The following is a 22440-nucleotide window of genomic DNA, read 5'->3' on the forward strand; positions in this document are numbered from 1 at the left end:
TTTGGGATTTTCTATTTTTAAAAAATGTTCCAAACAGCTTTGCAGGGGGGAAAATTATGCTCATCCTAAGGTCAAGCTGATCCTTACTGGGAAAAAGTGTGCTCATCCTAAGGTCAAGCTGATCCTTACTGGAAAAAAGTGTGCTCATCCTAAGGTCAAGCTGATCCTTACTGGGAAAAAGTGTGCTCATCCTAAGGTCAAGCTGATCCTTACTGGAAAAAAGTGTGCTCATCCTAAGGTCAAGCTGATCCTTACTGGAAAAAAGTGTGCTCATCCTAAGGTCAAGCTGATCCTTACTGGAAAAAAGTGTGCTCATCCTAAGGTCAAGCTGATCCTTGCTTGATGTAAGTTAAGAACAAACACTCTTGGTCTTGTGTGTTCTCCATCAGATGTTCCTTTGGAAGATGTTTTGCTGACCAAACAGAGCTTCCAAGTTGGAATCTATCTTCTATTTGTTCTTATCAAATGAAGCAGATGAAATATGAGTATCTAGCACCAAGGCTTGGATAAATAGGGTAGGACTTTATTCTTAACTATTTCATTTTAACAGAACAAAATCTGCAGCAATGCAATTTAATTTTTCGAGACATGTAGTTAAAATCTATTCCTTGAATTACTATGAGTAGTGAGAGAATTCATTCCAAATTCCTAAATGAAAAGAGGTGAGAGGGGGAATAGTGCTGGTTCTCAAGGCTGGATACTGACTGCTTCCAATGAACATTTCCTGTGCTGCACATGGACTTCTAAAAAGACTAGGTCCAGCTGAGGGATTTGAACACATCAGATACAACAGCTGGAACATTTTGGCGCATATAGCCTGCAGAACAGAAGATAGTGGGATGAGGAAAGATGAAACTTGTTGGGTAATTTTTTAAAAAAGCATGGATGTATTTATTTATTTCTTTGTTCAGTAAGTGGTACATAATATTTCTTTAAAGCACCTAAAATACAACTCAAAATAATATATACATACATGTGTGTGTGCCACAATCTCCACAACCGATAAAAATCACATTAATATCCAGCAAATAAATGGATATTCAGCTGGTGCTGAAGCTTATCAGAAAGCTCATCATCAAAAAAACTAAGATCATGGCCACTGGTCCCATCACCTCCTGGCAAACAGAAGGGGAAGAAATGGAGGCAGTGAGAGATTTTACTTTCTTGGGCTCTATGATCCCTGCAGATGGTGACAGCAGTCATGAAATTAAAAGAGGTCTGCTTCTTGGGAGAAAAGCAATGACAAACCTAGACAAGCAACTTAAAAAGCAGAGACATCACTTTGCCAACAAAGGCCCGTATAGTTAAAGCTATGGTTTTCCCAGTAGTGATGTATGGAAGTGAGAGCTGGACCGTAAAGAAGATCAAACCTATCCATTCTGAAGGAAATCAGCCCTGAGTGCTCACTGGAAGTACAGATCGTGAAGCTGAGGCTCCAATACTTTGGCCACCTCATGAGAAGAGAAGACTCCCTGGAAAAGACCCTGATGTTGGGAAAGATGGAGGGCACAAGGAGAAGGGGACGACAGAGGACAAGATGGTTGGACAGTGTTCTCGAAGCTAGCAACATGAGTTTGATCAAACTGCGGGAGGCAGTGGAAGACAGGAGTGCCTGGCGTGCTCTGGTCCATGGGGTCACAAAGAGTTGGACATGACTAAACAACAACAAAAAAAATATCTTAGAGGGGAAACAGACTCATAGGTGTATGGTACACACTTATGGATATATGTAGGGCACACGCCTGAGTTATAAAATACAGTGGTACCTCTGGATGCGAACAGGATCCATTCCAGAGCCCCGTTCACATCCAGAAGCAAACGCAACCTGTGTCCGTGCATCTGCGCATGCGCAGGTCACGACTCGCCGCTTCTGCACATGCATGTGACGTCATTTTGACCGTCTGGGCATGCGCGAGTGGTGAAACCCGGAAGTAACGCGCTCCGTTACTTCCGGGTCACCGCAGCGCACAACTCAAAAATGCTTATCCAGAAGCTACTTCAACCTGAGGTATGACTGTATCTTTGTTTAAAGTTACATGTTAGTTTAATGTTATGTAACTAAAATATAACAAACTATGCTAGGAATTCATTAAAAAATGCATTGCCACATGTATGTCAGAACCAAAAAATAATTACAGGAAAATACAGTGGTACCTCGGGTTACAGACGCTTCAGGTTACAGACTCCACTAACCCAGAAATAGTACCTCGGGTTAAGAACTTTACTTCAGGATGAGAACATAAATCGTGCAGTGGCAGCACAGCGGCAGTGGGAGGCCCCATTAGCTATAGTGGTACCTCAGGTTAAGAACAGTTTCAGGTTAAGAACGGACCTCCAGAACGGATTAAGTTCTTAACCCAAGGTACCACTGTAATACCAAAACATTATTCTAGAAGAAAACAAAGCAAAACTGTACCATCAGACTAGTTGTCACCAGTCTTAAACTGTTTAATAACACCTGAGTTTCTTTTAAAATTTTACCGGGGGGCAGGTGTGTCAAATAGCAAAGAAGCTGCCATGTATGCCCAATAGCCTTGCCCAGGCACACCAGGTTCTGCTGAACATTGTGGGTGCTCAGTGCGCGCACATGGAGGAGGTCCGGCAGGGTGATGCACCCTCAGAAAGGCCTGACAGGGCCTGTTGTGACTACGACAGAATCTGTTGGCCCCTCACGCTGCAGCGACAGGCAGCCGCAGGCGGACCCTCTGGCCCCTACAGCCCCGCAGAGATGGCTTTCCTGGCTTCGCCTTACTAACTAGTTTTAGTAATCTTGCCTATTTCAGAATCAAAGTAGAAAGATATGAAAACAGTAGTGGTGATTTGATTTTAGCCAGGAAAGGATTTCATCAAGTTTTCTTAAGTTCGTTTCATCTGCCATGTATGATCTAGTTGAAATTCCTGCGTTGCTGGGGGTTGGACTAGATGGCCCTTGGGTACCTTCCAACTCTACAATTCAATGATTCTATGCTATATATCAACCATTTTTTAAACAAACAAACAAGCAAGCAAGCAAATCCTAAGAGCCCTTCTTTACTGGTTGCATTTATGAGGAAAGTGCTAGTATGAAAGCAGGTGGTTTGTTTATCTGGAGAAATGGTTCCAATGAAATTGCATTGCCAGGTAAGACTTCAGATGCTTTTTAAAACCCCAAACAATAAGCTTTATTCTGTGTGATTTTCATCTGTTGACTTTAAACATTGCATTTTCTTAACCCAATGAAAGTTCTGACATTTTTGTATGTTTTCTAGGGAACTCGTATTGTCAGAATATTTTTATCTTTTGAGAACAGCCAAGTACTTTTCATGTCATGTTGGCTGTCAAGGAAAGGGGGGTGGCAGAGGTGAAATCTATCACAAGGAAGTTGGCAAACAAAACAATAGGCTTACAAAACAGGGCTGCCACAAAACTGCTGGAAGACTTTTGAGCCCCTGATGTGAAGCAGTCAAATGCTTTGATAAATCTCTCCTATTCACTTATTGTGGTACTCATTCTGCAAGGAAGAAGGGTGCTGGTGAGAAAAGGATAGGCAGGTTAGTAAAGGTTCAAGAGGCTGTTTATCCCTCTTTCTCCTCCTCCTGCCCCCACCCCCCTGTGCAATAGGGAATCAGAAACTGAGAAGATCATCACAGTTTATGAGGGCTACAGTGTCACGGCTGGTCCCTGATAAGTAAGGCACACACCTGATAGTTAACTCTATTGGCAAGAGAGACCAGTGGTGCTAACCTACATAAAATATTGGGTGTGCCCAAGTAAGCCCCACCCTGCATAATCAATCACATTATGCAGTGCACATACATTTGAATGACAATGACCATCAACTGGGGGGTGGATGACCCCCTTAAATACAGTGGGACCTCAGGTTAAATACTTAATTTGTTCCGGAGGTCCGTTCTTAACCTGAAACTGTTCTTAACCTGAAGACCACTTTAGCTAATGGGGCCTCCTGCTGCTGCCGTGCTGCAGGAGCCCGATTTCTGTTCTTATCCTGAAGCAAAGTTCTTAACCTGAAGCACTATTTCTGGGTTATTGTAGTATGTAATCTGAGGTACCACTGTATTTTATTGGAGGGTGAAGCCCCCTTGGCCCCTAGAGTTGTCTCCTATGAGAGAGACACAGCAGTTTCCATGGTGCTGTGGATACACACAGTCACAGGCTGTGTAGCCATTGTAGCCATGAATTACTGACTCCGGTGACCAAACTAGCTAGCTCCTAATACTGTAGTAATCAACGCTGGTACCTTAATCCTGACCAATCTGTATTCTCTGGGAGGTGGGGCATGCTTCCTATTGGACTGCCTAGCTATGATCATAATTGAAAATGGAACCGAAATTCAGACAACCCTCTAATGAATTTTGTGTGCTAATTACCTGCATCGAATCAGAGTTGTTTTCCTATTAAAAGCTATTGCTTGTATCAGGTGAAAAGATTGCCTTGTGGTGAGTCACTGGACTGTGGAGGATTGAGTACATTTTCAACAGCAAACCCTGCCGTAAAAGTTAAGCAAAAGCTTGGTGTGAGTGTGTTCAATGTCTGCCTTTGGGTTATTTGTATGTCCTTGGAAACATGTATTTTAAAAAATAGTAGTGAAGAAGTAGAGCTAATCTTCTCTTTTCATGTGTCAAGTGTTTTACTTTAGGCTGAAGGTCCTTTACAGGCAACACCACAGCGCTGTCAGAAACTGTGTCTGATGATTCACAAGTAAATTGCTTTGTGATGTACCCAGAATGTGTTCAAAAGCATCTGTTTCTTCAAATCTGGCCACCCGCTGCTTTAAAGTAGAGATAATGCCTTTTGTTCCTTTGAGGGGGGTGCCTTTAGTAATATTGTTTTCAGTTAGGTAAAATATGACAAGCTAGCACTGAGAATTTCTTTTCAATGAAATGTGTGTAATGTTACAGCTTTTCCTTTGTTTGGTGTTTCCATAGTTTTAATCTACAAGCACATATAAAATCATTAAGGCAAGCAAATAATTTAACTTTCTTAAGTTCACATGTTAGCAAATGCTTTGGAGCATAAAGATTCTAACTGACAACAAAATGACTAATTGCTTATTTTTGGGAGAGGAAGGGAATCTCTGAAATAGAAGTGTGTTGTGCAGAAAGTGGCTAAAGAAAGGCTTTTCTTAATCTCTCAGAGCACCAGAACTCAGGGACATCCAATGAAACTGAAGGCCAGTGGCTGAGAATCTCAAGTTGGGAAGAGTGTTGTCTTGCTTTCAGGATTCCTATAAGCTGGTTGGCCACTGTGAGAATAGAATGCTGGACCAGATGGTCCATCGGCCTCATCCAGCAGCTCTTATGTTTGTATGTTCAGGATCTAATTTTAGACCTGCGAAAATAAGTACCAAGGTACTCCTTCTAATTTGGTTATACTTGATAGGCTAATTGCTGGTGGGAGGCAGGTATCATTTGATGTATGAAACTCCCTCACCTCTGAAATAAGGCAGGTACAGAATTGTACAGTAGTTGAATGCTTTAATAAGCACTTTATCTTATTGCATTTTGTTTGTAACTTGTGAACCACTCTAGTATTAAGTCAGATGAAAACCATCATACAAATATTTATAAACAAATAAATACATGGTAGGTGAATGCAGAATCAGGAGGGACAAACCGTGAAGGTAGAAGTCTTTATGTAACTGGACCTCATCCAGCATGGAAGAAACCACAAATACAGCATAATCAAGAAACATTTATATTTATGATCCATTATCTTTTTGATAATACTTTGGCCACCTCATGAGAAGAGAGGACTCCCTGGAAAAGACCCTGATGTTGGGAAAGATGGAGGGCACAAGGAGAAGGGAACGACAGAGGAAGAGATGGTTGGACAGTGTTCTTGAAGCGACAAACATGAGTCTGACCAAACTGCGGGAGGCAGTGGAAGATAGGAGTGCCTGGCGTGCTCTGGTCCATGGGGTCACGAAGAGTCGGACACGACTAAACGACTAAACAACAACAACAACATCTTTTTTGAAAGGAAAACCCAAGGTGGCTTGACATAAGTATAGAATGATTTGTTCCTGCAGCCCAATAAGAGGAGCAATCCATCTTCCTTCTATTTTTGCTGGTGTAGGATGGTTGGCTGTTGATGGCGTCTGTCCTTGGAGTCAGGGAGAGGTAGCCTTTCTCTTCATAGGCTGAACTTTGCTTCTTTAGTTTAAGATAATGAAAGACATTGATTTAAGATGCAGGCAGAAGTAGTCAATATGGTGCCTGCCATATTGGACTATAGTTCCCATCAGCCCCAGCCAGCATGGCTAAAAGTCAAAGGTGATGGCAGTTGTAGTCCAGCAACATCTGGAGCCACCAGGTTGGCTACCCGAATTACAGATTCACCGCCTGTCAAAAGGCTTTTAAAATTGTGAGTTTCAAGGATTTTATCACAGATGGAATCTGAACAGGTTCAAGCCCCTGCATTTTGATGTTTTGCATGGATCATTCTGTGTCTCTTCCCCTTTTGTGCTTTAAGCCTGGCTCTGTTAATGTGAGAGCAGATGGACACTGGGGAAGGGGCCGGAAAGACAGGCTGCTGAACTTGGCAGCTCTAGACAGCAGAAGCTGAATTAGCCCAGAACCCAGACATGGTACCTTTTACAGCTGGGTGTGCCTGGGACTGACTGGGAGGCTGTAAAACCGTCTCTCCCTGCCTGCTTGGTACACAGGCAAAACATAATGTTGTCATTATTATTCATTAATTGTTCTATTTTTTATACTTTACTCAATGTGTTGTACTAATACAAATTAATCTGGCAAAAAAATTGTCTGGATGACCCCTGGCAGCATGGAAACTGGGATAGGGAAGGAAACATGCTAAGTGGATATATTTTAAATAGGAGTTAATTGATGTCAGCTGTATGATCTGTGAAGTTGATTGTAGGTGAGGTAGCAGTTCTCACAGTTCTGCTCTAACCACTTGGAAGTTATTATGAATCTATCAGGAGGGGAGTGTCGGCTGCTAATTGCCCAGGGAAAGGCTTAGCACAGATCCATGTGGGGAGGTATAATTTGTTCCACTCAGATAAGAAGCTTTTACTTATTGTGCTAAATCACATGGGAGTAAACAGTAGCATTATCTAGTGTCTGGTTCTAGAAATGAATCGGGCTTCACTGGTGAGACTGAGCTTTCGTTTGCTTAATAATCTCTATTAGCATGATATTAGTCTCTCAGTAGGCTTAATTCTACTCTGTAAACTATTTTCTGAACAGCAATTATATAACCAGAGCCATCTTTCCCATAGGGCTTAGTGGTGCATCGCGCCAGGGCACCGGACTCTCAGGGGCGTCCCAGCAAGTTGGGGAGCTGCGCGGCTTTGCCGGTGGCCTCCCCTTTCCCTGCACACACACCAGCTGCGCCCTGTCAACCATAAGGTTGGCGGGTGTGCAGCTTCCCTCCCAAGCCTCTGCACTCTACTCCCGTGAAGGCTTGGGAGGGGCCCAACTTCACTCCCAAGCCTCTGCGAGGATTGCTCTGCCGCAGCGGCATGGGGGAGAGTTGCGCCACCCCTGATGGCTGGCAGTGCGCAGCTATGGCCACCCCAACACTATCCGTGGTACTTTGGGGACACTGGGCAGATATTTGGGGATGCTGGGCAGATATTTGTACCCCTGCACCACATCTGCTAAAGACGGCCCTGTAGCTCCGTCTAGTCTTTATTTAAACAAACTTATTAAACAATAAAATGATTTTACTCTTAAAGGAACAAGTGAGATATATCGACTCAATAGGGTACCCACAGTCCCTTATATCCTTGGCAAAGAGCTGCATCCCACCACCACCACCACCATCAACAAAAAACACAATTCTCCCACATTTGATCTTGCTGTGACACTGGCGGTTTGTTGCCGGTGCAAGGGACCCCACGTGAACCTCTGGAGATGTAGATGAATATACAAAAGAGAAAGAGTCCACATTTGTAAAGAGCGACGGTTGACACCGTGTGCTCAGGCTGATGTGAACACCAGTGAGGGGAAGACAAGTAAAGGCCACCAGAAGAGGAGGAGGAGAAGAACCGGCTTAAGGCGCTTCAAATGACATGTTCTTTCCTAAGGATGTGCTGAGAAGACTGAAGGAAAAGTGTCATGTAGCTAAACTCTCAGTGGGTTCAGTTAAAGCAGATTCTGTCACTTTACCACAAAAAATCCACTGAAAATTTTTGGGGGGGACTTTTTGGAATTTGGAAAATGTCAGGGAGATGCAGTGCTCCCCCCCTTTAAAAATGTTTAGGGGTACTCTAATTTTGACTCAAGAAAATCACCATTTATAGTTCAAATTGGGAAAAATAAATACAGTAAATGGACAAAAGATTCACAAAATGTTTAGGGGCATGCGTACCCCTGCGTCCCTCTAGAAAAAAAGCCCTGGGAAGATGCTGCCCCACAAAAGGTACCCCACCTAGAGCCTCCAGGAAGAGCCAGTAGGATGCATGGGGTGGGGCATGTGTGCGCACCTCTGAACTTCTTACTCCCTTGTATGCTTGTCAGTGCATACAGCAGGGCTTTTGAATCAAGACGAGAGAAATAGTTAATTCATTCTAAAGGAATTTCTTGGGAGGTATTAATATTAGGAATTCATATTTAGTTTATACTGTGCACCATCATCTCTCCAAAGATATCTTATGTGAACATAAACTGTTGTAGCTCCCAATATTTTGTGGTTTTGCATTATCCTGTATTTCTGTTTATTGGGATTGACTTTGCAAGGAGGTGAACTTCCTGCAAATACTGCTTTCCATTTTATTTCAGCCCCTTAAGGTGAATATGTACTGATTTAAGTATTTAATTGCATTAGCCATTGGCTCTAATTATACATTACAAAACACAGCATTTCACGCTCTCCACTTTACTGAAATGTGGGGCGCTCCAGGTGTAAAATCTTAATTTACAGGGTCAGATTCTATGTGAAGAAAGAATAATGGAATATTTTGATGTTTATGAAAAGTTTCAGTTTGAAAATATATAGGGTAAAGTTAGGAAAAGGACAAAGGTTCTTAAAGCAACAACATACCCACAGATGTGCCACATTCTATCAAGCTGCTTCATGCAAATTCAGCTGTAATCCAATCCTAACTGTAATCCAAATTACCCAACAGGTCTTCTGCAACTTCTACACAACTAGGTGTAGTTTCTTAAAGAACTGATATACAGCCATTAAAAGTTATCAATATTCAATTTAAGGATCAACTTTAGCTATTTATAGAGAAATCTTTTAAAAGTTCATCTCGTTTTGCATTGCCAAAACAATTATTATTCACATTGGATCAAATATAATGGATAATTCCATAGTGACCAGTGTAACATTTGTAAACACTTCACAAGATTGTTGTGAGTTGCTGGGTGGGGGTGGGGATAGTTAGGCTATATGCCTGAACACTAGCAGAGGAAGAGGAGTGTGGGGGGAGCGCGATCCCAGTAGGGTGCCATTGCAGCTGCCCCCCAGCGCTGGGTGCCCCCCCGCAGGCGGTGAGCCCCGCCCCCAGGACACATGTCATGCCCCTGCGGGCAGCACACCCCGCCCCCAGGATGCGCACCTGCACTGCCCCCACCTGCTCTCCCCCCCCCAATGCCGGAGCATGAAGCTCCACCACTGTGCCTGAGTTCCTCCTAATTCCTGGATCTAGCAAAGATTCAATTGTTGGAATTGGACAGCTTCATGGTAATGGCCTCCTATGTATGTGTCATTAGGGTAACAAAAGAAGTGGCTGGGGGACCCTCCCTCAACTGGCTGGTAGGTTAGTGTCATGGTTGTGTTTTTGAGGTACACAAACTGTTTGTTTAAAGTGTAGAGATCATTTCTAGTCTATTGATTTAAGCAGGATTCAAGCAGTTTTATAGTACATTCTCTATGTGGTACAAGCTGGAAGTTTCTAGCTGACAAGTAAGTTTCTATTCTGCTGGGGAAACAAGCAGAAGATTCTTGTCTGTGTTTGGGTTATGTTTCAGAGGAGCTGAGTGCAGCTGGTCGAAGCAAGAATGAACTGTTATCTTTATTTCAAGGCCACTGGGCGATGGGGATATCTGTCGCTCAGTGGGTCTCCTCATTCTCTCTCTCTCCTCTTTCTGGCTTCTCTCTACTTAATTCTTGTGTATTTTTCTCTCGTTTGAGGGGTGATTTGTACATAGTACGTTTAATGCTAAGTTTTAGGTTTTTAACTTAAGTTTTGAAGCAACTGGGTTCTGAGGAGACTGTGCCAATCCAGGATTGTTGGATTTGTGACTGTTACCTCAATCTGCCTTCAGTAAAGTACAGCTGAATGAATGTTGGAACTACGCATCATGTTTAAGCGTTTTCACTCTGCTAACTATTCATTGCTGCTTGCTCTGGATTGTTCTGGGGCAAGACCACAACAGTTAAAAGGACAAAGGCGAGAGCTGGTGTGAGAGAGAACTAGAACCTAGAAGCAGGCAGCAGGCGGAAGCCTGTGAGGGAGAGACATGCTTGTTTTCTGCTGGAATCCAAACTGTGGTAGAAGAAATACCTTATTGGGGTGTTAGTGCAGTGAACCCCTCCATCATGGACTCAGATTGTATATATGTGTCGGCAAACCATATATCCTAAAGACACCACAGTCTCTGCTATCCCTTATTGCAAGGAACCTGAACCCTGGGTAAGTGCCTGGAGCACCCGGAGCCTCGCACCACTCAGAGACTGGTGTGGCATACAACAATGTGCTTTAGCTAATATTATTTTAACTCCATTTGTCATTAAACTGTTTGTTGACCGGCTTGGTCTTACCTGCAAAAATAATGAAAAGTATTCAGCATGTAGTTTAAATGCTTTATTTCTTATTGTGTTTTTAAAGGTGTGAGCAATGTAACAGTTTTGCAGCCTTAAGAATTTATCAGTGCTTTCTCTAATTTAAAAAATCAAACTGCAGCAATATACATAAAGAGCCCATGTTTCATGGGCAAGTGTCAAACTTATTTCTAGTTATTGGAAACTGTGGGGAGAAGGTTTTCTGATAGATTACCTGTGACCACTGTAATGTGACCAATGTAACATGTGACAATACCTTGAGAGATACCCACAAATAAATTCATCTAAAACAAGACCCTAGGCATATGACATTTTCCAAGTTGCAGCTCAGCATCAAGTCCACGCAGGAAATTGCAGTGCCCAGGAGAATTTATACTTAGCTGTGGCAACACTCTAACAATTTGTTTCTTTTCAATCCAACATTTATCATTTGCAGAAGACATATTTCACAGAAGTCCTCCCTTTTAAAAAGAGGATTTTGTACTAATGAATATCATATTGAATCATCTAGGCAATAAATTTTCATTTCAGTTTCCCTGTCTCTTACTCAACAACAACAAAGTTGCCAACTAACACTAGCACATCAGTGGCAGCTTCGGCTTCTGCACTTTTCCAGAACAATCACATTTCCCATAGGGACTTCATTCCCTGGGTTTGTGTTGTTTATTTTAAATTATGTTAAAAGTCACCTACACTTTGTGTTCAGGACTGCCTTTAACCATTTTCATTCTTGCCCTGCTCCCTGATTAGGGAATAGCAAGAGACCCTCAGCTCCTGAGAGGAATTTTTGTATCTCCAGATCAGGGGTGGGGAATTGTTGCTGGTGGCCCAGTTTCTGTGCATCAAGCTTTCCCATTTGTCCAGCAAGCAAACCACAGTGACCCACCTAACACCTGAGGTCATACAGGTGAGGGTGGACCTGGCCAAAAACCACTTTCTGTAGTTCTCAAAGCACCCAACAACCAGTTGGTTGTCAGGAACCTTTAAAGGGCTGCACAAAGTGTGAACCCAGCACTAAGCAGGACCACCCCCTTCACACCGGCTAATATGAAGGGAGAGTTATCCTGCTAACTTCAAGTGTGCCAGAAAGCCCACTGCCCAGACATTTCTAGAATTAAAACTATATAGAAAAAAATATATTAAAAACATACAGAAAATTACATTAGAGACAGCACAGTCTCACTGTAATCTTAAAGGGGTATGTGTGTATGTGTTATTTTGAAATCTATGTTGTATTATTGCAAAAATCATATATGTATAGGCACCCCCCATTTTATCTCAAGACAGATGGATGTAAATATTGCAATAATACAGCATCAATTTCAAAGTACCAAATCTTAAACACACAGAGTATATACCATAAGCTAAAAAAGTAATTACTCATTTTTCAATATAATAAAATAGAAAAATATTAAGCTTAGTAATCACTTTGTAAAACTCAGTTTTACTACTTGGGTTTTGGTATCTGCTACTGCAAAAGCAGTATGCTTGTTATTTTTGGGTCCTTATTTCCGTATAAATATGCAGCCGTATGAGGAATTGTGCCTGCTTATGGCAGTCTGCTAATCCTTTTTTGTTAGAATGCCAGAAAGGAGCTATAACAATCTTCGACGTCTATCCACCCATGAATATTTTTCTGAAAAACCCACTCCTGATTTATGCTTGTATGTTATGCAACTGCTGATGTGAAAAATAGGCTTCTTATTGTTAGTCTTTTTTTTCAAGTGGCTGCAACATTGATATTCTCATATGAGGTACAGAACAAAAGAAATCTTTGTAAAAGATTTTTTAAAAAAGAATAATCACTGTAGCGATCATAAGGAAATGTATTACTGAGGCTTTTGAATTATACATATTTTTGCTAATCTCTCATAAGAAATTGGGTACAGACCACCTAATTATATTTTAGTCTTTCAATTATCTTTGTTTTGGGCAGACTAACCTAAAGGTTTTTGAAGGTTTATTACTAAAATATTTATGATATAATACAATTTGGGAGTGTGTTGATGGAAGCTTGTTAACATCCTTTGTGAGCTTTGCAGGGACCACTAAGAAATTCACAAGCAGGAAAAGTGACCCAACTTAGCCACCATTGGAGAATCTTTCCCAGAAGGAAAGGCTAACATGTTTTGATGCTTTTTACTGGTTAAAAAATATTACAGAGGGAGGACCTGACAGGGGTTTAAAATGTTATGCATGGTGTGGAAACATAGATGGAAGCTCAATCTCTCCTTCTTCTCCACTCCCTTCCTAGATCTTTGGATCACTCAAGGTAGGCAAGGTTTATTGGACCCAAGTCTTAAGGGCTCTAAAGCCTGATATTGTTTGACTGCAACTCAAATTATCCATGACCATTGACCATGCTGGCTGGTGGGGCTGATGGGACAGGTTCCCTTCTTCTTCCTCAGAGGTTATATCCAGCACAGTGACCTGAAGTGCCAATGGGAGATGTTGAGCATTGCAATGGGTCCCTAGGGACTTGTTTCCATCCTGACTGTTCTTGTGATGCACACTGTTGCCTAGAACTAGACTATTTATTTGCCTGTTACTCCATCTGAAATCTGAGAGATGTAACATTAAATACTCTTGAGCAGTGCTACATCATTAGGAATAATTGAGTTAGTTAGATAGCTTTGGAAGGCACTGGACTTTGACCATCCTCAGGCCTGGCATTACTCTAGTTGCCCTCTTTGGACATTTGGGATTAGCTGGGCTATAAATCTAAGAGATGATGGGATGACGAGCTTCATGGACCATTACAGATCCAGGTCTTATTTATTTAGGTCTTTCTGTACCTGGTCTGTACAGTATGAGAAAGAGGCCTTCAAATATAGCTCTCTGTATAATACTGTACTGTGTAAATCTTTGAAATTTAATTTTGTTTTGATAGTAAGGTAATTAATTATGATCAATCCATTTTAGGAAAACCATTGTCAGCTCTAGGCACCTTCTGGAGGTTCAGGTATAAGAACCTGAGTTAATTACCCAGATGAAAATAATTCTGCTTAGCCTGAAAAGAGGGGAGTGGGTGGGAGACAAGCTTTAATTTTCAATTTGGCAAGTATTAAAGCTTAATCAGTAAAGTTATAATGAGAAATTAGGTTAGAGTCCTTTGCAAAATGCCATGTTGCTCCTAAGGATTAGTGCATACTTGAAATGTTGATTCAACTGGGCTAAAGTATAGCCACATAACTTTCTGGTCGCATCAAAGAAAAACAATTAATCAGACCCTGAGAACAAAGTTCAAAGAGAATATTATGACTGGTACATATTGTCGGACAGTAAGATTATTAGCTGAATATGCTAATATCTACTGATACTTTCAAACAGAAATGGGGAAGAGGATGCTAGTGATGATCTTCCACAACAGAAGTCAACAATGTTTCTAATAGTGGCTGGTACGAAGGTCTATCTCACGTGTGTTTGTTTGTACACATGTGCGTGCGGGGGGCGGGGGGAGAAGTCAGTGAGTGTCTGGCGACAGAACAGGGAGCAGAGAATAGGAATACACTGACAGTTCTTACAACTGAGGGATGTCCACAGTCCCCCTGTTTTCTGCCTGTTTGCCTTATATGCCGTCTTGCGTACTGACTCATCTTGGAGAGTGCGAGTAGTATCTCTATTAGATTGTTGCCTAGAGTTTCATTCAAGGAAAGCTGTTGGATTTGCCTAGGGCTTTATTCTTAGGATTAGCTCTGGCCCATACGTCTCACACAGAGTCAGTGTGCCTTGCACAAGGATGACACAAATAGGCCTGCATCTGGTGGCTCAGTGAACACTGGTTTAGAACTTTAAAAAATTCTCTTAGTTGCATGTTGAGACCTTTAAACCTCCCCCTTAAATAAATTCAGACAAGATTCAAATTTTGGTTTGGTTTTTGACAGAATTTAGGCCACAACTTTATTGATTACAGCAAGTGAGTGGTTGCATAGGCTCTGGTTCAACTAGCTCCCTGCACCCTTGCAGGTAGCGCTGACCCAGGGCACCAGCATAGGTCAGCCTAGGGCGAACACCTGGATAAGCGGAAAGCTGGGAGCAGGCTATCTCTGCCACTCAGATATCTCCCTGGACTCAGGCACGGCACAACCCCCTCACAGGGATTGACCAAGCCATTGAGTCCCTGGATTCCTTTAACGGAATACCCTTCACATAGGGATGGTGAGAGCGTTCTCCCAACCCTATCACCTGAACCAGAGCCTATCCGCAACCTTACAAGTTGTGACGATTTTCTACGTGGCAGGCGAAACCCAAATGGCAGCAGCCAATCAGCCAAGTGGGGGAAATTCCTGCCATGCCCCTGTCCCAACGACAGACGACACACGACGGCATAGCAAGGTCAAGCATGCAAGCCCTAAATATAGGGAGAGGTGGGTGGGTGTTCCGATGCACGAGCTGAAAGAGGAAGCTATGGGTCACGTGCATAGGTATATATCAGTCCCTTGATCTGTTTAGTCTGTGTCCCATTGGCCTGATTGAAGCCTGCATCAAGGGTATACCAACATACCCACCCACAACACAGGGTTAGGCCCCACCGCAACACGTGCCCTCTTTAAGGGAGGACCCGATAAATCAGAAAGGTTAAAGCAGCTTAAATCAAAGCGCCTAAGCTTGATTGTAAGAGACAGGGGGAATCTTGTGAACTTCTCCAAAGCATAATATCATTTTTTAGCCCTTTGTTCACTGAAAAGCATTCCAGTTGGATATGTCAGAGGTTTGCTTCAGGAACAATTCTGCAAAGATATTCAGGCATTCCTCATTCACCAATTTCAACATTTTCATACCCTCCCTCCCGCAGTAAAATACCAGTCTAATATTTTGTTGTGGTTGCTGCACTCCTGTAACTTAAAGTAGTTTAATTTGGATTAGCGTTCTGCTCTTTGATATTACAGGAAATAATTAAGGCACATAAGTCTCTAGAAGAAACAATTATGGTCTGAAGTGTAATGTTTTGAATTGGATTTTTATAAATATGCCCACTTACTGTGCATGTATTATATATAGGCAACCATATAATTTCTGTATTTTATTCTGTGCATCCTTATTGACTCAAAATAAATGCTTCTTGATGTTGAGTATTGGAAAGAAGTAATATTTTATGTTCTGTGAACTGTGGATTAAGGACTCCCTGAGTGCATATTCAGATGCTAAACTATAATAGTTTCCATGGAGTTAGAATAGCATATCTTGAAAATAAGCTATGAATTAAAGACAAATTTCAACTGTTTCAGTATGACTGCAGCAGCAATAATATATCTTTCCTGGCTGCCTTCAGTGTGTCCTTGTTGAACATCATATATAGTTTGCTTTAGTTTATAAAACTGCTTTAGTTTATGAAACCTATTGAATTGCTTGCTTTTGACTTTGAAGCCAGGCTGCACAGTGAGACAAAGGGTTGCATCCAAAACGGTGTCTGTCATTCTGCTTGTTTAATGGGATATCTTCTTCCTCTCTACTTCCCTTGCGCCCGCCCCCATCTTCTGCAAAGGGTCCCTCAATCACCTGAAGGGGGTGGGGGGTGGGGATGAAGCTGCATTGAAGAGTCAAGGGAAGCTCCATTGCCCAGGTGGAATGGCAGTGCTATATACAATTCAAAGCAGGCATAGGCAAACTCAGCCCTCCAGATGTTTTGAGACTACAACTCCCATCATCCCTGACCACTGGTCCTGTTAGCTAGGGATAATGGGAGTTGTAGTCCCAAAACATCTGGAGGGCCGAGTTTGCCTATGCCTGACTCAAAGAAACAAACAAATAATCTATGTTTTTGTTTAGATTAGTTTGTTCTCTTATTGTAATGTACAGTGGTACCTCGGGTTAAGTACTTAATTTGTGCTGGAGGTCTGTTCTTAACCTGAAACTGTTCTTAACCTGAAGCACCACTTTAGCTAATGGGGGCCTCCTGCTGCCGCCGCGCCGCCGGAGCATAATTTCTTTTCTCATCCTGAAGCAAAGTTCTTAACCCAAGGTAATATTTCTGGGTTAGCAGAGTCTGTAACCTGAGGCATCTGTAACCTGAAGCGTATGTAACCCGAGGTACCACTGTATTGTGAAAAGTCTTAATGAATTTTTTTAAAAAAAACCAATGTGGTTATATGTAACTTCCCTACTATTCCCTCCTTCATCTGTCAGGTACTTGTTACAATAGATACTTCTTAATTGTTTTGACTGGCTTCTCCATCCAATTCTGTGACTTCAGCAATATTAGTGAAAGTTAAGGAATGGCTACTTCTAGTCCATGAGAGCTTCTGCTGCAATAAGTGTCTAAGGTGGGAATCTACCCACCCATCCCCAATAGAGAGGGCTGTGGGGAGTCTGGACTGACTGGAGGCACCCCTCTGCTTCTGTCACTCCACTGGTAGAGAAAGATCTCCTTCCTTCTGACTGCTCAGGGTAGCAGAGCCTGGTATGGCCTTGAAAGGGGATGCTTATAGGGCTGGCCAGAGCTGAACCATCTTGTGATCTTTTGGCTCCTAAGCTGCTCTCACAGCTGGCACTGGCCAATATCAGGCATAATCTGGCCTCGATCCCTGCATCAAACTGAACCTGGCAGAATCAGGCCCCATCTTTGTGCCACCTCTACTTTCTGCTGCCATGAGTGAGGGTGTGGTACCTGTGTTGCTCTGCAGGGCAAATCTGGATTTCACTTTAAGCTTCTGCTTCTGTAATACTTTTTTTTGGTCATTGCTGCAACAGGCTATCACACAGGTGATAAAATCACAAGTACAAACTGTTTTTGAGACAATATATCTTATTTTTTTAATTCCTTCCTAGAGATGGGAAGGCCTGGAAAAAAACGAAAAAAACAACAACACCTTGCCCCCCCCATTTTTTCCGGTCCCCCCCCCAGGCCTTCCCATCTCTACTCCTTCCACACTTGGGATCTGATAGGTCATCTCATGTCAAATCAGGAAGTGGTGGACTTGAAGTTTTTGAAGTTTGAGAGCTTCAAGTTGCAGAGAAAAACTAATGAGAAAGATTTCCTATTACAGAAGCAAACAAAATTCAACCATTTGCAAGTAGTGCTATGCTATACAAATATTTCTTTCACAAAACTATCAACAAAGGAGAAAACCAACCAGCCATAATAGTGTGTACTGCATAACATTTGTTAGAAGTAAATGCATTTCCATATATGTGATCTGGATGTGTATGTTTTTTAATTGGCATGCCTATATTCTTTCTCCAAAATTTCACTGGAATAACCTGATGCACTTTTAAATTATTATTATTTGCTGGAGGCTAGCTAAAGCAATTTCTGAGTTTTAATGTATGTATATTAACTTTGGTCAATCAAGGTACAAAGGCTAAACCAATTAAATTTAATATAGAAAATGACAAAAAGGATGGCTACTTAAGTAAGGCTGGAGTAACTCTTCCCTGGGAAAAGGTTACAACAACTGGAGCATTTTAGTTTAGACAAAACGATAGCAAGGATGAGCATGATAGAGATGTACAGAATTATGTATAGTGTGAAAAAGTGGACAGAGGAAAGCTTTTCTTCAGCTTGCATAATACCAGAATCCAGGGTCACCCATGAAGCTGAATGTTGGAAAATTCAGGGCAGACAAAGGCAATTCTTCACAGACAGCCTAGCTGAACTTGTCTGATCCAGCAGGACTCTTATTATGCTCTTACATAAATGAGTAAGGGCATCAAAAAAATAAATTAGTCATTGGTTAATTAATATTGGCTAATATTTCTTTTCTGCAGTTATTTAGCTCTGTTTCATTTTAGCAAAGAAGTGGTTTCCCTCAGGCCATGGTGTTGGAGGATGGTATAAAGACACAACAGCAAAGAAAAAAGTTCTTTTTGCCAGTTGCCAGTATGGAAATTCTCAAATGAAAATATGTTTATTTGTTACCAAAGCATTTTTTTATTAAAAAGTCCAGCAAAATGAACTTGGAGATAATGGAATAGAAGAGGGCCACACACACACACACACACACACACGGATCTGAGAATGGAAGAAAGTAAACATTTCACCAAGCAACTTTCTATGTTTGAACAAATGTTCAGTCACAGCCATCATATACCTGGGGCTATTGACACTATATCATTTCTTTGAAGTGCAGTTTCATTATTGAAAGGACCTTAGGACTTGCAATTTCTTGATGGTTTGATGTTGCAAGTGCTGATATTTTCACAGTGGTCACCACAAATAGTATTTCAAATCCTTTTTTCAAACATGAGAGCTACAATCTTGCACTATGGAAAGTAAAATGTAGACTAGCTTTCCTATTTTGAGTGTGGCCCTTTCCCCCGCCATTGCAGCCACATCTGCAGATGGCAAGGTGCAATGATCCTGAGCCCGCAAAAGTTGTCTTGGCTTGAATACTAAATGCCTGGAGCCTGGTTATCTGAAGGAGCATCTTCTCTATGTTCCACCACATGTGCAATGAGATCAAGTGCGTTGAAGGGAACTCATTCTTGGGCTTTTTCTGTAGAGCACCTTTTCCTTGGAATTCCTTCCCTACAGAGGAAGGCTGGCTGACTCCCTTTCAGAGGACGACCAATACTTTCCTGAATTGCTGGATTATGTATGTTGGTTTTTTATCGCTTCACAGATGTGTTCAAGCTGTTTTGTTGTTGCTGTATTTTTTTATAAGCCACTGTGAGAGGCTTAGCGTATAGAATATAAAAAACGTATAGAATATAAAAAACACACATTGCTCCATCTGCTTATTTCTGCTGGAAGTAACTTGTGTGCTGCAAACTGAAAAAAGAAATGAGCTGCAGGAAAGATTCACGTGTAAGTGAGCTGGCCTAAAGCACTTGCAGTCCTGGAGACATGGGCGCTCTGCACTGCCCTTCTCTTTGAATCCAAGAGTGCATACCAGTCAGTTAGGGCAAGCTCCTGATGGAGAAGGTATGTTCCAAAGAGGGATTTGAAGGAGGAGAGAGGTGGCAACCAGGCTCAATGATCAGGGAGGGAGCTCTGAGCATAAATTACAGCAGAATATATTCTTGCTGCATTTGCATTAAGGAACTACAACTTGGGTGTTATCACCAAATGAATGATGAGACTTCAGAAGCTTCCTGTAGAGGTTGAATAATATCAGTAGCAAGAAAGTATCCCACACAGCATAGCTCCTATAGGTTGGGGGGGGGGGGAGGACAGCAACCATTGCTTCCCATTAACACACTAATAGTTTTATTTCTAAATCTCTTGATAGAATTGCACATATTTCTAGCCTTTTGTGTCACAATATGCTGGCCTTGGTTGCCTGGAGAAAAGTGGGATACAAATATGATATCATAAATCGATGACGGCTTCTGGAATAAAGATTGTGGCAAGTAGATAAGAATGCTGTAGACCCAGCACAGGGCTCAAGATACTCATATGCTTTTAATCCACATAGCATAAATTGTCTGACGATGTTTGCCATGATACACATAGTTCAGCCAAAATTAAGCACTTGTAGCCTCATTGATTTCATTGAGGAAAATTTATCTGCTTTGCTCTCCCATTGAAACAAACAGAGCCTAAAATGCTGAACATGCACACAGTCCAGTCAATAATACCTACAAAAATGTATATATCATACAACATACAGTAGCTAATAACATTAACATATTATTGACAGAAGATGAGATGATATCTGCACTTTGGATCTGCAAAATTGGGATTATTGTAATGATGCAGAGCTATCTTGCAGTAATGAATCATTTGAAATAAAGTGTGAGGTGTTTAAGAAATTCAATTAAATTTGAAGTCTAGAATTCTTGATATGTGCTCAAAGTGGTGTGCAGTCAATTAGTTTCCTTAGCATGCTAGCAGAATTCCTAGAAATCACTTGATTTACAGAAATTAGCATTACAGTGACAAATGGTTTCAAGGTGACTTGCATGGCTGAATGTGTCTTCCAGGAAAAGCCAAGTATGACCCAGCCAAAGTTAAGCAACAGTGGTTTCTTAACTGTCTTCCTTTGAAATCAACAGGCTTTCTTAAGTAAAGCTCAGCCAAAGCAGTCTTTCTAGTTTTATTTTCATTTTTGTTGGGGGAGAAGCACCTCTGATTTTCAGTACTGTTTCATAGTCTATTCTACTTTTCCTTCAAGGCATTGTGAATAGAAGAAAGTTTGGCTGGATGTTTTGAACTCCTGTTTTAGGACTTATTGACAAATTAAAAATTGACAAATTACAGGATCCAGATGGCATTCGCCTAAAGGTTGTTAAATAATAATATGAAATTGATAGTAGTCTAAAAATGTAACTTGCTCTTAAGATCAGCCTTCACACCTGAGGACTGGAAAGTGGCCAAGGAAACACCAATTTTTAGAAAAATATCCAGAAGGGATCTGGAAAATTAGGCCTGTTCCAGGAAAACTTGTGGAAAGCATTGTTAAAGGTAGATTTGTAAAGCATATAGAATATGGGTCATCAGCATGGTACCAATAGTCACATTTGTGCTTGTAGATGCCCACAAGTTCTCCTTCCCTGCTGAACTATTGCAGGGAATAGAATAGGTTGTATTTGTTGGTGTGTGTGGTGCACACAACAATTTCTCTTGTTTGCAAAGGTGTCCATGCGCTCCAAAAGGTTAGCAGCCTCTGATACAGAAGAACAAGTCTTGCTAAAGTAGCATAACTTCTGCAAAGGTAATTCCTTTGTTCTTCATAACCTTTTACAGTTATTATGGGAGTTATTGAGAGGTTTTCTCCCTCTCTCATAACAGTAGAACCTGGGGCCATCAAGTGAAGCTGAATGCTGGAAGATTCTGGAAAGACAAAGGAAAGCACTTCTTCACATAGCACACAGTTTAACTATGAAATTCACCATCACAAGATTGGCATCAAGCTGGATGCCTTTAAAAGAGAATTAGAAAAAATCATGGTGGATAGACTATCAGTGTGTTCCATTCGTGAGCAGGGGTTTTATAACTTGGTCTCTTGGTTCTATATATAGCGGGCATTGCAAAATAGTGGTACAGGTCCTCTACGCAAGGTTGCCTGCACAGACAAAGTCTCTCCTTGTACTGTACTTTGCTGTACCGACCATCCACCACCGCCAAGGGCATCAAATGCAATCTTTGTATACAGTTTTGCAAGCAATTTCTCCTAATATTGTGCATTTTTTCCACATTGGTTGGAAAGTGCAATTCAAATTCAAAGTGCAAATGTGAAAGGATACCTGTACTTTGGTTCACATACTGGGTCAAGAACTATGAATTAGGTAGTTTCTCATTAAAATGGAAGCAACTTCGAATTCCCCCCCCCCCTTTCCCTGCTTTGAATACCAGCTGTTGTGGAAGAGTACTGTTGCATTCATGTCTTGTTTGTTGGATTCCCACAGGTGTCTGGTTGGTTCCTGTGAAAGCAGGATGCTATATACATAGGCCTTTGGGATGATTCAGCAGGGCTCTTCATATGTTCTTAAGAAGGTTTTAATGTTTCTGCATTTATTTCTACTCTGGAAAATATCAGATGAGATTTTAAAATTTCAGAGTTACAAGCACTGTAGTTGTAGGAGTGAAAGCCCTTGGTAGCTGTAGAAATGTAGTTAACTTAACATGTATAGGAAACAGTCAATTATTGCACAAGTGTAGCAAGGTCTGAAGCACTGACTCTTCTTAAGTGCCTTTCAACTTAACAAGAGAGTTGAGTAGCTCCTACTTTTATGTAATTCAGAAACAACTTTAATACAGCATGCTAATTCCTTTCAATTTGTTGCCAAAAGCCTAATAACGTG

The 22440-nt window shown here is 41.5% G+C and overlaps 1 long non-coding RNA gene across 1 annotated transcript in view; it reads right to left on the minus strand.

The window, feature by feature from the left end:
• Window positions 1–22440, minus strand: part of LOC310706086 — a 1025148-nt gene that overhangs the window by 789654 nt on the left and 213054 nt on the right. The gene's annotated exons all lie outside the window — the stretch shown is intronic.

The sequence above is a fragment of the Podarcis liolepis genome (genome assembly GCF_965112155.1).
Source record: "Podarcis liolepis genome assembly, chromosome: 4".
Lineage (NCBI taxonomy): Eukaryota > Metazoa > Chordata > Lepidosauria > Squamata > Lacertidae > Podarcis > Podarcis liolepis.